Below are 14965 nucleotides of genomic sequence, written 5' to 3' on the forward strand. Positions count from 1 at the left end.
GGAGCCCAGGAGAAGGCGGGCCACCCTCCCTGGAAGGAGGACTCTTCCAGGGGTCATTCTCCTCACGAACTTGCTTTGGAAGGGAAATCGGGCTTGATTTCTCTGTGGACAAGTCCAGCTGTGGGGACCGTAACTCCCTGCACAAATGCAGTGTGTCATGTCTTCCTGGGAGAAGAAGAGGCGTAGCAGAGACTGTCCTTCACCAGAATCCCTCCTTCGGCCCTGTGTCCACTGACAGTGGTAAATGTGCATCTGGGCGTCGGCAACAACACAGGAACCTATGCAGAGAGTGGCAGGCCAAGCACGGGGTGCTGCGTGCTCCAAGGACCCGTCTGGCAGTCCACTCTGCTTTCCTTTCGGTGGCTCTGCCGGCAGGTGGGACATGGGAGGGTCAGATCCGTGATGATCCATGAGGTATGTTCTGTATGAATCCACAGATCCTGGCGATGGACGCCAGGAGGAGGGGACAATCAAGAGTCACACTTTCCTGTCTGGGTGACAAGGTAGACGGATGTCATTAGCCCAGAGGGAAAATGGCAGGCGATGGTGAACTGGGAAAGGAGACACGTGGAATGTAAAAAGCCCGTTACCATGGAGATTTCTACTGAGGAGGCAGAACCACAGGTCTAGAGATCAGGAGAGAAGCGAGGGCCGGGACATAGATTTGGAAGTCACCGTGCGTGAAGTTAAAGCTGTGGGGTAAACCAGATCGGCAGGCCAAGAGAGCAGAAGAGAAGTGAGGGAGGTTAATCCAAGGAACAGCAGGACTGAGGGTCAGGAAACAGGGCCAGCCACCAGACTGAGGAGAACCCCAGAGAGGGAGGAGAAGAACCCCAAGGCAGAGTCCGTCAACTCGTAGAAGTCCTGATGCCGCGGGAGGTCAGTGGGGTGGAGAAAGACAAAGACCTGGGCATTACCGGCTTCGGGCATCTCAATTTGGGTAGAGGGGTAGACAAGGGACAGGGTTACATCATGACACACTTCTACCCCATCTCCTTAGCAGCGGTCAAAGGGCACCCACATCAGCTTCTAGAATCTCCATTTATCCTACCAGCTCCTTTGACAACCAGACAGATTTTGCCATTTTTCCCTTTTCTTCCCCAAATTTCTCGAGCTTACCTTCCTGCTATGTGGAGTAGGACTGTTCTCTCCTCCATATTTCTGTTTGCCGGACAGAACATGCTGTTACTTCTTGGCATCTTTGCAGAGAGTTCTGGTAAAAAGAAAGCTGTTCCTACATGGACTTAAGCTCTCTGCATGGAGGACAGCCTCTACTTTGTATTAAGGAACTCTGCAGAGAGCACCCCACTGGACTGCTGTCCACAAGGCCACAGGGCACATGCCAGGTGATCTCACTTTAAAGTGGTAAAAAGACAAATTGGGGGCAGGGTGTGTGGCTCAGGGGTAGAGCATTTGCCTGGCATTTATAAGGTCCTGGATTCCAGCCTCAGAAAAGGAGGAGGAAGGCAGGCAGCAGGTGGGCAGGCAGTAGGTGGACAGGCGGGCAGATTGCAAATTGGTAAAAACCAATACAAAACAGTATTTCTAATCACTGTTTTATATCCTTCCAGAAAGTAATGCTTATTTTAGTTTTATAATGACAAGTCACATAAACAGACTTATCCTGCATCTTGGGAAGACTTTACAAAATCCAGAAAAATTACAAGAAAAGTAACTGAAGAAATGTTTTTAAAATAGTTGTGAGGATCACTAAGATCAGAAGCCAGTCAAGATGTGAAGCAGGGCACTTGAGTAGCGCAGGCTGTTCAGGGTTAAGACTGGGGTCACTGACAGGGATCAGAAACTGCTGTGTGGTCTTGGGGGCTGCACACGTCTAGGCCTCAGGCTGCAGAGGACTCTGTATGTGGCCACTGGTTCAGGGGTTCAGTAAGATGTTCAGAAATTTAGTCAAGATATGGTGAATTTGATATTCTCTTCTAGAGAAAGATTTGGATAGAAAAGTCTACCAGGAATTTGCAAATGGGGATGGAGGGTTGAAGAAAAATTGGCGCTGGATGAGATCTGAGAGGCCGTTCATTACCCTGCAGGGTGGCTGCCATCACCAGGGCAGAGTGTAGGGAGACAGAAGTTTTCAGGGCCTGCGAGCCACCTACACAGGGATCCCCTTCCCCATCTCCCTTTTACAGAAGGCCAGTGTTCAGCCAAGCACACCACCTGCTGAAGTGGACCACACTCCCCAGCCACTGCAGCTGCTGTCCACACCACCAAATCACAGCCAGTTACTAGCAGGCAAAGGGCTGTATGGGACTTTCCAAAAGAACAAGCGCTCTTGCTCCTTTTCCCTCCTCTTCCTTGGAATGTGGCGGTGAGGGCTGACTCTAGAGTCGTGGTGGGGATGGGGTGGCTTTGAGGAAGCCACATTTTGGGGACAAAATGGTAGGGGGACCTGACCCCGTTGACCAACTCTGGATACTCAGGGAGTAAACCCATGAGCATGAGCCAGGCAGTGGGGTGCTTGTACTCGTAGGTGAACATAATATGATCAACAAAGGGTGCTGAAAAGTTCCCCAAGAAGGCCTCATCAGAGGCCAGGGGAAGGCTGCTCAGCACGTGTCCAGGAACCAGCCGGGAGGACAAATGGAACAGCGACCCACAGACTGAGACGGGAAGAGAGGGTGACGATGTGTTTTTCTAAGCATATTACACTCGTGATAAGGAAAAGTGATCTGTTAGTCATATGGATCATACATGTTTATTTGATGTTGAAGAACCTAGAGCTTTGAATATTCTATTATTCTAAGACTTTATAATCTCTTAATGCTCTTTCAACTGAAGCCAGTCTGAGCCACAAGACTATAAATTGTATGATCATATATAATAGATGGTGGCAAGAGTGAAGGATGGAATTCTTGTCTCTAAAGAAACTGATGGACGTGATCTTGAATGGATTCTAGACCATCTGATCATATGAGAGCTTTTCTTAGTTTTCAGTTCCAGTTTTAGTTTTTGATCTAAGGCAGGAGATTCATATCCATCTTTGTCATGAGAGCGTTCACCTATCAAAATGAGGTCACGCGTTAACGTAGGCTTTTATTAAGGGAAGGAATGTTTATAATTACTTAAATCCGAAACTGGGTAAAAATATACAGAAAAAATATATAAAGTTTAGAATGTTTCACAAAAGCATAATTTCATAATTCCCTTAATCTGCATATTAATATAGAGTCAGGGATGGCCTTAGTTCTATTCCCAGCATTGCAAACTGAACAAAACAAAAAGACAAGATTCACGATCATTCTCTTTCATGTAATATAGCCAAAAATTACCCATAGATTGATAAGTGTTGTAACCTTGATATTTCAAAATACCAAGAGAACCTTCTAGAATAGACAGAGAAGAAAAGAGATTGGTATGCCAAAGTCAGAATCAGTTTTAATTATTATTAGGTTTAATAATAATAATCCAATTATTATTTTTTAATCAAAGTAAAGGGGAAGAGAGAACACTCGGGCAGTAATGCTATTGGGGTCCTCAGACAAATCTGGACTGGTTCCTGCCACGGGAGGCTTCTGTGCCAGGGGTTTGTATGTGGTGCCACATTTCTCTGCTTTAGCTAAAATGATTAGTGGGTTATATCAATGAGTAGACTCTCAGGCCTGAATTTGCAGTTTGAATTTGTGAATCTGCTTTTATTTCTGTCCCAAAATACAGTGCTGTTTGTGGGCTTATGCTTCAGGCGCTGCCCACTGACTCACGTGACCAGCCGATGGTCCACTCCTCTTTCACCAGCCTCCACACCTGCGGAACACGAGAGGCTTTGTCCCAACCTTTTCCAGTCACCTCAGGATCTCAGAATGATCTGATTTTCAGCTCTTAAGAAGGCGCTAATCCAGTGTCAAAACCTGAGTCCAGTTAAAGCCTCTCTCTCCTGCCAGCTGAGGGCCAGCTCTCTTCCTGGGAAGGCACGTGTCTGGCTGCTCCCTTCTCCTGGGAGTCGGGAGGTGTCCGCCGGCGCTGCGGCTCCTGCTCTCACAGGGACCCAGGCGCTGGCTCTTGCTGTGAAATCCCTGGACACGCCGGGCACCTGTTCCGACTTTGGCGATTCCCTCTCACACCCTCTTGGGAAATGTGTGGCTCCTTTAGCAGATCACAGCCTTGTTAGGCCCGAATGCCCTCCCCCAGGGTTCAAGTCCTTCTGGAAGATCTGTCACCTGGCGGCTCTACTGCCCATCCACCCAGGAGAGCCCAGGAGCAGCGGGCTCCTTGCCCTGTTCCTACCACTCCCGTTACCCTGGATTCCGGTCACTCTGGTTTCTTTTTCACAGGGGCCTCTAGATTCCTGGGAAGGTGTTTGAGTTTAACCCAAAGCCTCCTCCGTGTGCCCTCTGGTGGACAGGCCGGGCGTCTGCATTTCCACTGGTGCTGAGCTGCCAGGCAGGCCAGCCCTGTTCCCACAGATGCCCAGTCCCAGGAGCGTAGCTCCTCACTCAGGCCAAGGGCCACCTCAGCACCTAGGGGGCAGTGGAGGAGCCTCTCTCGCCCAGGACTCTGTGCCAGACGGCTCGTCCTGGCGGGTAAAGGCCTCTGGACTGGGTTGGACATTTCCTGGGAAGTCCTGCTGGGATGTGTCTGGTGAATCTTTAGAATATGGGGTGTGGCCCAGCAGCCTCAGCTTTGGGTTTTAGCTGAAATCTTAAGACAACAGAAAAGTTCCATTCTATCACCTGCCTGTGATGGAGGAGAAGCAGGAGTTACGTGGGCCACATATAAAAGGGGCCGCAGTCATCCGTGGGACCCCTGGGGATGGGTTCCAGTCACCCCAACCCGGGATGCCGAAGTCTGTGCATCTTAAGGCCCTGGCACAGGAAGGCTGAGTCTGAATACAACCTCTGCACCTCTTCCCGACCCTCCAACCATCACAGGAGCACTTGGAGGCTGCGCGAGGGCTGTGCAGACAGCTGAGGTGCTCTGACGTTTGGGGGACAATGACAAGGAGCAAGCCTTCCAACGTTCAGCACGTTTTAAATAGTTCAGATCTGAGACTGGTGGACTGTGGGTGCAGAAGCTGGGGCTTCAGAGGCTGGCGGCGTGTGGAAAGCAGGTCATCTTCCCAGGTCTCCACTGTCCTAAGATGTGTGATGCTGACCCGAATGTTCCCGGGGCTGATGGTCAAAATTTCGAGGAACGAGGAACCAGGAAATAAACCCCCAAAGAGTTCAGAACAGGCACGAATAGTATGTAAACACATAAGTCACATATACACATATACACACACTCCCACACACACTCCCACACACTCACACACTCATACACTCACATACTCTCACACTCTCACATACACACTCACACTCACACACTCTCACACACACACTCACGCACACATACATGCACACTCACACACTCACACACAGCACACTCACATACACACTCACACACATCACACACACACACACTCACACTCACACAAGCATCAGAGATTGCCCTGGGCCCCTTCCCTGTGTCTAGTTACTCTGACCCTTTCATGTACTGTCCATAGCAGATTTAAGTCATTGAATGCCACAAAGTTAGTGTTCCTTTCTTGCAAATCACAGGAATCATCTTAAAATAACCTAACAATTAAGATGTTTTTAGTTGCAAACAACCCAAACATCAAATTAACTTTAAATATGAAGAAAACATATCATCCATGTAAGTAACGCCTTTCGTGGCTCCATGCAAAGTCTGACCCCAGTTTTCGCAGAACCCTAGTGTCCACCGGTCCTTCCCTGCTTCCGTCTTCCTCGTCCCCTCCCAACCCCTCTCTCCTTCCCTCTCTCTCTCCCTCCTTCCCGGGGTCCCAGCTCATGCCAAAGCCCACTTCTCAGGAGGTCGTTAAGTGTCAGAAGCGCCTAATGCTTGAATACGTCCCTTCAGTTCTGCCGGCTGCGTATCATTTTTTGCTAATGGTAGAACCGAGTTTTGGGGCAAATTCTACCTAAAGCATGACTTAAAGTTGGGAGCTGGTAGCAGGGAGGACGTGGACTTCAGGAGGAGAGGAGGGCCCGTCATCAGGGCGTGCCATCCCCACGGTCGCAGCACGGGGACGTCTGGGACTCGGGATCGGCCAAGGCAAGGGCCTCGGTCGCCCTGGCCATGCCTTAGTGTCTCTCAGTTCTTCTCTCAAGCTCTACTTTTCTTTCTCCCTAGAAAGAACATGTCTGTGTCATGGGTTGGACAGAGACGGCTTCCCACAGCCACCAAGTCCACATGACGCCATCACAGGCCGGGGGGACACTCTGGCCGCAGCCAGACCCGCATGGCCTGGGCGGCACCCCAGCTGGCCGCGCTGCCTGATGGCGTAAGGGCGCCCACCTCTGTGCCATCAGCTGTTCCCAGGGTGGGAGCTCTGAGCCAGCTTGGCTGCCTGGGTCCTGCTCCTGAGTGTCAAGGGGTCTCAGGGGCCTGGTGAGCCTTCGAGTGATGTTTCTGCACGGCCAGGAGCTGCTTGAGAGGAGCACATGGCTACGACCTGTTGGCAACAGCAGAAAGGAAAAAAAGCGTTTAAAAACTACACACAAAAACGTAAGTGTATGGCCAAGCGCCGTGTGTCTGGATGCCCACGCCCAGGAAGAGAGCCTCACGGGGGGATCTCGGGTTCTCCCAGCTGGCTTCACCCGAGCCCATCAAATGGAAATCTATTCTTGGAAAACAACGTGCAGCCACTTCTGTTCCAGTTCCGTATGACCTCCATCTACCCGCCCAGCCCCTGGCGGTTTCCTTAACCTCCGGGGTCCAACAGGGAGGACTCGTCATCGCGCGTGGCTGCGGCCTCCTCTGCTACCCAGTCCCAATCTCCACACCTCTTCCTACTGCACATTCTTTGAAGAGACATTTCAGTGCCACCAAACTTCCCCTGTAATGTGTCTGTAACTCGACTTACGTGCACAGGCTGACCGAGCTGATAGCTGAGTTCCGTCAGCTCCCAGCATGAACTTGCCGTTGAACTACGTACAGCCCCTCCCTCACACCCTGGAGGCCAGCTCCACTCTGCCGAGCCATTTCTCCCCACTGAGTTGGACTCTCTTGAGCTGAGGACACAGCTGAGCTGAAGGATCCATAAGCACATGGTCCTGGAATAAGATCAATTAAAAGAGAAATAAAAATAAACGCTGCTCACCGACTCGTGTGGCCGGAAGGCTATGACACCATACCCAGGACTGCCCCCACCCGGCCTCTGTCCTGCTTCTCTTGAACTTGCTTTAGCCCCCAGACTCTTCTGGAGGGGATGGCGTCAGGTTATGCATGTGGACCCTGGAGTCTGGAGAGCGTGGTGGCAATAGAGCCCACCCCTGAGTGCCAATCCCACCTCTTCCACGGGGACGCTGGGGAATTATCACCTTCCTCACTCAGTTTCCTGCGGTATACAGGGTGGTTACGTGGATTAGAGTCAAGAGCTGGCTCTGGTGCCATGGTGCCCATATTCTGTCCCCTCCCTAGCTCACCTTCCCTTCTTATCTGTCCTAAGGCATTTTCTTTGCTGCTCACTGTAACCTAGAAGTCCAATGCTCTCCTCCGGTCTTGAGGGATCCTTGTCCACCTCTGCCAGACCCCTGGAAATCTTGTCTGGCTGCACATCGAATCATCCTTGTTCTGTTTTTCAGACATTTCCCAATGCTTTCCTGGGAATCCCCTAGCTTGGCAAAATTCTTAGTCCCTTGGTCGATTCAGGTTCCTTTCCAAGGAACAAATGCTGAATTCTTCGTGGTGTTCTCTTTGCATCTAGAGATGAGGCTGTGGGCCTGTTCGTTATCTCTGTTTTCTATCGAGGGCCTGGTGGTCCTCTGCTGCTCACTAAGGGCTAAATAACAGTCACCGTTTTCAGTGATGCCCGGGAAGTGGTCACAATACACACCCCTCTTTGCTGGTGCCATCTTGTACAGTGACACACCCCTAAAAGCAAAGCCAGCACTGTTCCACATCGTCAGAGGAGCTGCTGGGGTAGTGGACCGGCAGTTAGGTGGAGCCAGCAGCTCCTCACGGCAGCCCCAACCCGCAGAGCCCTGGTCACCAGCGGCAGGGTCCACGCACACCGCCATGCCCACAGAGTGCAGCCCTCGGGCTCAGTGGTCCTCTCTCCACCCTGCAGGAAGAAGCTCTAGGGAGTCTCCTCCTGGCGATCACGCTGTGGCTCACACCCCAGAGGCCTGACCCACTGCAGTGACCTCCGGGTCTCTTCTGGACTCACAAGTCATGATACCTGATGTTGAGAGACATGGACTCTGAGAGAGTCCAGGACAACCCTTTAGGGGAACAATGGTATCAATATAGATTTATATTGGCAGATCATAGATTTACACTCTGGCATATCACTGGAATCTGAGTCTAAAAGTAGAGGAAGAAAATGAAAAGCACGAAGACAGTCGAGTTTCTGAAGCCTGTCGAGGCAGTTTCCTTACCTGTGCTGCCCCCTGGTGGTCAATGGCGTCCGCCCCTGGGAAGAGGCAGCGAGGCGCAGAGGAGGCAGGGGAGAGAGGCCAGGCAAGAAAGAGGCAACAGGTGAGAAATCAAATGCACAAGGAGGATGGTGTTCCTTTCCTTGGAGCGGCCAGGAGCGCAGGCCGGGGGAGGCTGGCCCCACAGCTGTGGGGGCCGCCGTGGCTGCCCATCTGCACTGGTCAGCTCTCACGGGTCCCAGGCTGAAGAGGTCACACTTGCTTATTTTGTGCTGCTCTTCTTTGCAGCCTGCATAGGGTGGGTGCTGTGGCGCTGAGTTAATTATTCAGCCACCACCGTGCCCTGCACTCCTCATGTCTCCAAGAATCTTGACAGGCAGTCCACAGCATAGGCTTACGGAATTGTTAGCAGGGTGGCTGAGTGGCCAGAGGAAGTCCCCACACAGAGCACTGCACCCTGTCCAGCCTCCTGGAGACAAGAGAGGGCCGTGCTTCCTGTTCATCCTGTGAGCATCTCATTCAAGGGCCGTTTGAGAAGTGGAGGTGGAAGGCCAGGAACAATCTTAAGGAAGGAAGAGAGACTTTGGTGTTGCATTCGGTTCTGGATTTCCTTGTAGCTAAGAAGCTGGGAGTACAGGGAATTGTTCGGTTTGCCTTGTCTAGAGTGAGAAATCAGAACCACCCGGCAGGGATGCGTGGCCCCCGGCACTGTCTTCCAAGAAGCATGTGTTCCAGCAGCCCTGCCCACAAATGACCACTGGCTGAAAGGCACCCAGGCATCGTCTCTCCTGGCCCAAGTGAGCTTGCCGCCCTGAGAAAGGTGACGAGCACTCCAGGCCAATCCCTGTCCCGCCTCAGGGAGACTGCTGGACCCAGGTGCTGCCGAGTGCGGGAGCCCACCTCTGGGCGCACCCAGGAGTGAAGAAACAAAGCGCCCTGCAAACGCACCAGTATTTTTCAGAAACATGAGGATGACTAGAACTAGGAAAATAAATATGTTTAAATAAAAGAATGACTGAATTATCTTGGTGATTATATATTTTCTTCATTAGATTCTACTAACAAGGCAATTATTGAAACTCTGATATTGCAAGTAGGTCCTTGTCCTAGAAAAGGCCATCGGCCCCCTCCGGTGCTGACGGCCTGGACGGGGCCACGCAGGGGAGGCAGGCTGGCCCGCCGCCCTGGCCCCACGCTCCCACGCTCCCACGCTGCTCAGGTTCTGAGAGCGGCTAGGCTGCCCGAGCCCGGCTCTGGGGCTCTGCTCACCCAGCTCTGTGGCTGCAGGAGGCCCAGGAGGCCTGGAGGGCTTCCCGCCCCGAGCACTGTGTTCAGGAAGCTCGAGAGACTTGTTGTGGTTTCAGATGTGACACGTGACGCTCCGGTGCTGACGTGAGCCCCTGCTCTGGCTGGTGGTGGAGGGAGGCAGCGGCCGGGCTGGGCTCTCCAGCAAGCTCGGTGAGCCCCAGAGCCGACGCCCCTTTCACATGGGCAGGGAAGACCTGCCAGACAGAACGTGTCCACGTCTTCAACACTGGGGCGAGAGGGAGGGAGCCAGGCAGGACTTACAGCAGCAAAAATCGCAGTCCTGTTGAGCTGTCCCTCATCGTGTGGCGCCTCCACACTGCCAGGTGCCTCCCAGGAACCTGGGGACCGCCCGCTGGCCTGCCACCGCCATGGGGCCCCAGGGGGCAGAGCTCCCCAAAGCAAGCCTCAGCCTTAAGCCATGCTGCTCGGGACACCCAGCTTAGCTTGACGAGGACAGCACTGGTGACAACAGGGCCACAAGGTGAAACAGGGCCCCCGGGAGGAGCCATGCCGCGTCTGGCCTCCCCGTCCATGCAAGGCGCTGCTAGGTGGCCGCCCAGTGCCCTCCCGAAGACAGGCCGCCAGCTCCTCCGCACCAGAGTCAGAACCAGGGCTTGGAGTTCTGACTCCAAGTGTCCGTGTAGACGTGCGCATTGGAATGGCGCCAAAACGTCGCACGCGGACCAGCTGGCCCCTAAGGTCACCTGGAATTCTTCATCCTGCCCAGACTCTCCCCTCGCCTGGGAGGCGAGCGCTCTGGCGGGGGAAGGGAAGGGGAAGCGGCAGGTGTCTGCAGATGCACGCTGGCAGAAGGGTGCCAGGCGGAGGGGCGATGACAGGGTCGCAGCGCAGGCAGATGGCACTCGCCCCCAAGTCTGAGCAGAGGTTGGAGACGAGGTGACCAGAGGCAGCCTCACAGGCTGCAGCTGCCCTCCTGCTCCCCTCCTCACTGGCCGGTCCCTCTGCCTCTGGGCAGCGCCACCTCGAACTTCAGCTCACTTCTGGCCCCTTTGCTCTGTCACGGCTGTCCTGTGAAGGCCGTGAAGGCCTACATTTAACAAGGTAGAAGACTTTTTAAAAAAGTCAAAATGCCACTGCTAAATAAATGTGTCTTCTAGTTAATGGCCTCACAGAACCCCACACCACCACTGTGGTCTCCCTCACAGGTAGACGTGGCCGCTGAGTGGAACGTTCTGGGGCAAAGTGGGCAGCGTGTGGTGACAGACAGACAGAATTCCCGGGGCTCCCTGAGGCTTGCTGCCTGCCAGAGGATGGGTCAGGGATTCCAGAGACAAGCAGCAGGCGCCTCACCATGGCCCGACCCGACCCTTCCTTCCTAAGGCCCAGGTGGATTGTTCTTGACCAGCGAATCATTTGGTATTATAAAAATACTGTAATCATTAAAACATAAAGGAACAGGGAGAAAGTGCAAATAACATTAAGCACTAAGTAAACTTAAACACACATTAAAATTAAACACTAAGCTGGGCACGGTGGCTCGCACCTGCAGGCACAGACTTGGAGGCTAAGACAGGAGGATCACAACTTTGAGGACAACCTCAGCAACTTAGCAAGGCCCTGAGCAACTTAGGGAGACCCTGTCTCAATAAAAAATAAAAAGGGCTGCAGATATGTCTCAATGGTTAAACACTCCTGAGTTGGACCCCAGTACAAAAAAGAAGAAAAAGGATTAGGAATTTAGCTGAGTGGTAGAACTCTGCTGGATTCAATCTACAGTAAAAAAAAAAAAGGAAAGAAAAAAACAAAACAAGCAAACAAAAATTAAACACTAAATATAAAATTAAACACTAAGTTAAACCCTAAATATAAATTGTATGTTTTATATATATATATATATATATATATATTATGTATAAATCATACACATACACACAGACACACAGACATACACACAGAAACGTTATCAATGTTTCTTTTTAGGAATTTTTCTGTATGGTCTAGATTGGCCTTGGTCTCATAAAACATGAACTCAATGAGGTTTCAACAGAAAACGTTCTTTACTTTTCTCCAATATCACACATAAAATAAAGAAGCTCTGGACTGTTGCAGGACCTGTGAATTACGCAGGCTGCGAGAAGGTTAATGCTGGGCTTCTGGCAGACGGAAGAAAAAGATCTGGGGCCAGGCCAGGCCCGGCGGCTCTCAGCCGTACAGGTGGCGGCCCTGGCTCTCTCCTCTCTGCTCTTCAGCGAATGCCTCTACAGCAGCTCTGCTCTCTAACACTGAGGGCGAGGGAGCGAGGCTGTGCGGTTACCATCATCATCATTAGATTCCAAGAATTTGACTTTCCCTAAGTTAGGAAGTCCTTGGCAGAGTCAGGATTCAAACCTAGAACCCTGGCCCTGTGTCCTGTGGGGATAAACATACCCTTGCAGCCAACAAGAGGGGATTCAACAAATATTGAGTGACTACTGTGTGCTTGGCTCTATGTCTGGCATCAGAGATGCAAAGACAAATACATATGCATACATTGATAGGAAAATGTGCTGAGAGTAGAAACTAGAAATCCACAAGAGAAAAATTCAAATAGTCCACTAACCTTCAAATATGTGCAATTCACTAGCAATTAAAGAAATACATGTTAAGACAGAAACTTTTTTTTTTTTTTTTTTTTTTGCTCTGAGACAGAAGTTAGAACAATGTCTATGCTCAATGTTAGAGAACAGGTGGGCTCACTTTCCTGAACCATCGATGTAAGAACACATTGATAGAGGAGTTTGGCAATATTATCAAAATAAAAATGCCTGCTTAACCCAGAAATTCTCATTTCAGGAATTTGAACAAAGGATATAAGAGCAAAGAAGCTCTAAGATGGGTACACAAGGAATCTCACTGAAAGACTAGTTATAATGGTGTTTTCATACGAATGTCACTTAGGTTTGTTGAGCCACCTGTGGTCCCTCGTGTCATGGAGCCTGTGTAGTGGATGGTGCCCCTGGGTCAGTGCAGCCACACACACACAGATCACCAAGTGCAACTGAGACCAGACTGCTGTCTGTGCTCATTCTAGTTCTAGAAAATCGTACGACTTACATATACCAAGAGAGACTGAGAAGCCTCCTCCAAGACGTTCAATGAGGACTGATCTTTCAGTTTTATATACTTCTTATTTAATTGTTATTGCAATGAGCATTAATTACTTTCACTATCTGAGAAAACGTATTGAAATCGCACATCAAGCACTCTGTCTTCGAGGGTGTGACATCCGTATATACAAGCATATTTTCCCAAGCTGGAATGGGATTTGCTTCCCAATTCTAGAATTTACAAAACTGATCCCACCGAGTGACTCTGCTCCTCTCTGCAAGACCAAAGCCCAGCCAGAGCCACCAAGAGGCCCCACGTCCCAGCAAGCCCTGCCTCCTTCCCCTGAGCGAGCCCCTCCAATTATTTTCTCAGCATTTTTTCACTTAAGATAATAAGTGGAAAATTCGAGGTGAGATAATGGTTTCTTATTCTCATGTTCTTAATTTCCACCCTGCTGCATACATCCTCTGCATGTGCCTTGGGTATTGTTGGACAAAGTAACTGGCCCCAAATTGGACCTGGAGAAATCAACAGAAGTCTAATTCAAACCTAGTCCTCTGATTGCAAATATCCATACTATTTCCATGCTCTCACTGCTTTTGTGTGTCTGCCAAGATGAAGAACCCTGTGTCAGCGTAAAATAGTTTGTCCAATGCTTTCCACTTCTTATTTTGAAGAAGCCTCCAACGTGCACATCTGCTCGTGGTCTGGCCTTCTATACCTGGCCGGAGACTTGCACATGCAGGAAACCCTCCTCCCTCCTTACTGTCATTTCCATCCGTCCGTCCGTCCATCCGTCCTCTGTCTAGTGTGTGTTGAGAGCAACACGGTTCAGAGTTGAAGAGCGAGGTCTATAGAGCGGATTGGCTGGGCTCTAACTGTGGCTCAACAATTACTGAGAGATGATGGACAGGTTACTGTCAAAATGTGTGCTCCTTTCCCTGTAAATGGAAATAGTAACTCTTGTGGCCGGCTGCGAGGCACCCCCAAAACTCCTGAGCTAACGCAGGAATGTTTGGGGGTGAGGTGAGGGATGGAGGGAGCTGTGATCGCATCTGTCCTGCCTAGTGTGAGTGGGCTGGCGGGTGGAACCACAGGCAGCTGGTCTGTGGCTGGACGGTCTCTGGGGCTGTGCCCTGGGAGGTGCATCTGTCCGGCAGCCCCTTCCCCGCTCCCTGCCTCTGTCCCCAGGTCCCAGCAGCTTTCCTCTGCCATGCCTTGCTGCGTGATGTGCAACCTCACCTTGGCCCAGCAGAGGAGTTTGCCCACCATGGACTGAGCCTCTGAAACGGTGAGCCAAAATACACTCTTCCTCCTCCAAGTTGTGCTGGTCAGGAACTTGGTCACATGGCGGAAGCTGACACACGAGAGCAGCACCTGCCTCCTAACGTTCCGAATGTTTAATAAATGATCGAGGTGCCTGGCGACAGCAAGCGCCTCCTCGCCAGCGTCATTCCCACCACGCTCCAGGCTCTGGGCCAGAGGGCAGGACAAGGCTGCCAGAGTCACGCCCTGGGCAGAGAGGAGTGGACGGCTCTGGAGGTGCGTGGCGGGGCACCGGGAGGGCTGTCTAACCGGGAGTGAGCAGGTGAAGGCGGAAGAGGCAGGGACAGTGGTCTGGAGGCCAGGGTGCGGGCCAGCCTGAGGCACCGGTGGGTTCAGAATGACGGGAGCAGCAGGCCGAAGGATGCGAGAGAGAAGTGGAGAGGAGAGGCCAGTGGGCTCCTTCCTGCGCCCGGCGGCTCCCACTCGTCTCTGCTCCCCTCAGGCTCTCCCCAGTGGCGGCCGCGCCTGGGGGTAGGGTGGCCAGCTGGCCTTTGTCACGCTTTCCATTCCTGGGGTGGAGTGACAGCGTTCCAGCTTCCTGTCTGGAAGACGCAGTGGAGGGGGCCACGAGCCCCCCAGCTTCCGGGAAGGCGGCTGTGGGCCTGCCGGTGCTGCAGGCCTGGAGACCCTTCCGCAGAGGCCAGGCGAACTGCGGGCCAGGCGAGCTGCGGGCCGAGGCGGGCGGGGTTCCTACCGTTCTTGCCCAGATCGTCGAGTTCCGAGGACAGAATGGGAGAGCCCCTCCCAGGGCTCCGAGGTCCTGAGTCTGGCTCGACTCTTCCAGGTCCCCTGCTTCCCGCGGAAGTGTCTTCTGATCGTTATGCTTTAAAGCTCCATTCACCCCGAACCCCATACTCGAAGCTGGTCTTCAATGGGCACTTCCTGTGTGT

The sequence above is a fragment of the Sciurus vulgaris genome (assembly GCF_902686455.1).
Source record: "Sciurus vulgaris genome assembly, chromosome: 9".
Lineage (NCBI taxonomy): Eukaryota > Metazoa > Chordata > Mammalia > Rodentia > Sciuridae > Sciurus > Sciurus vulgaris.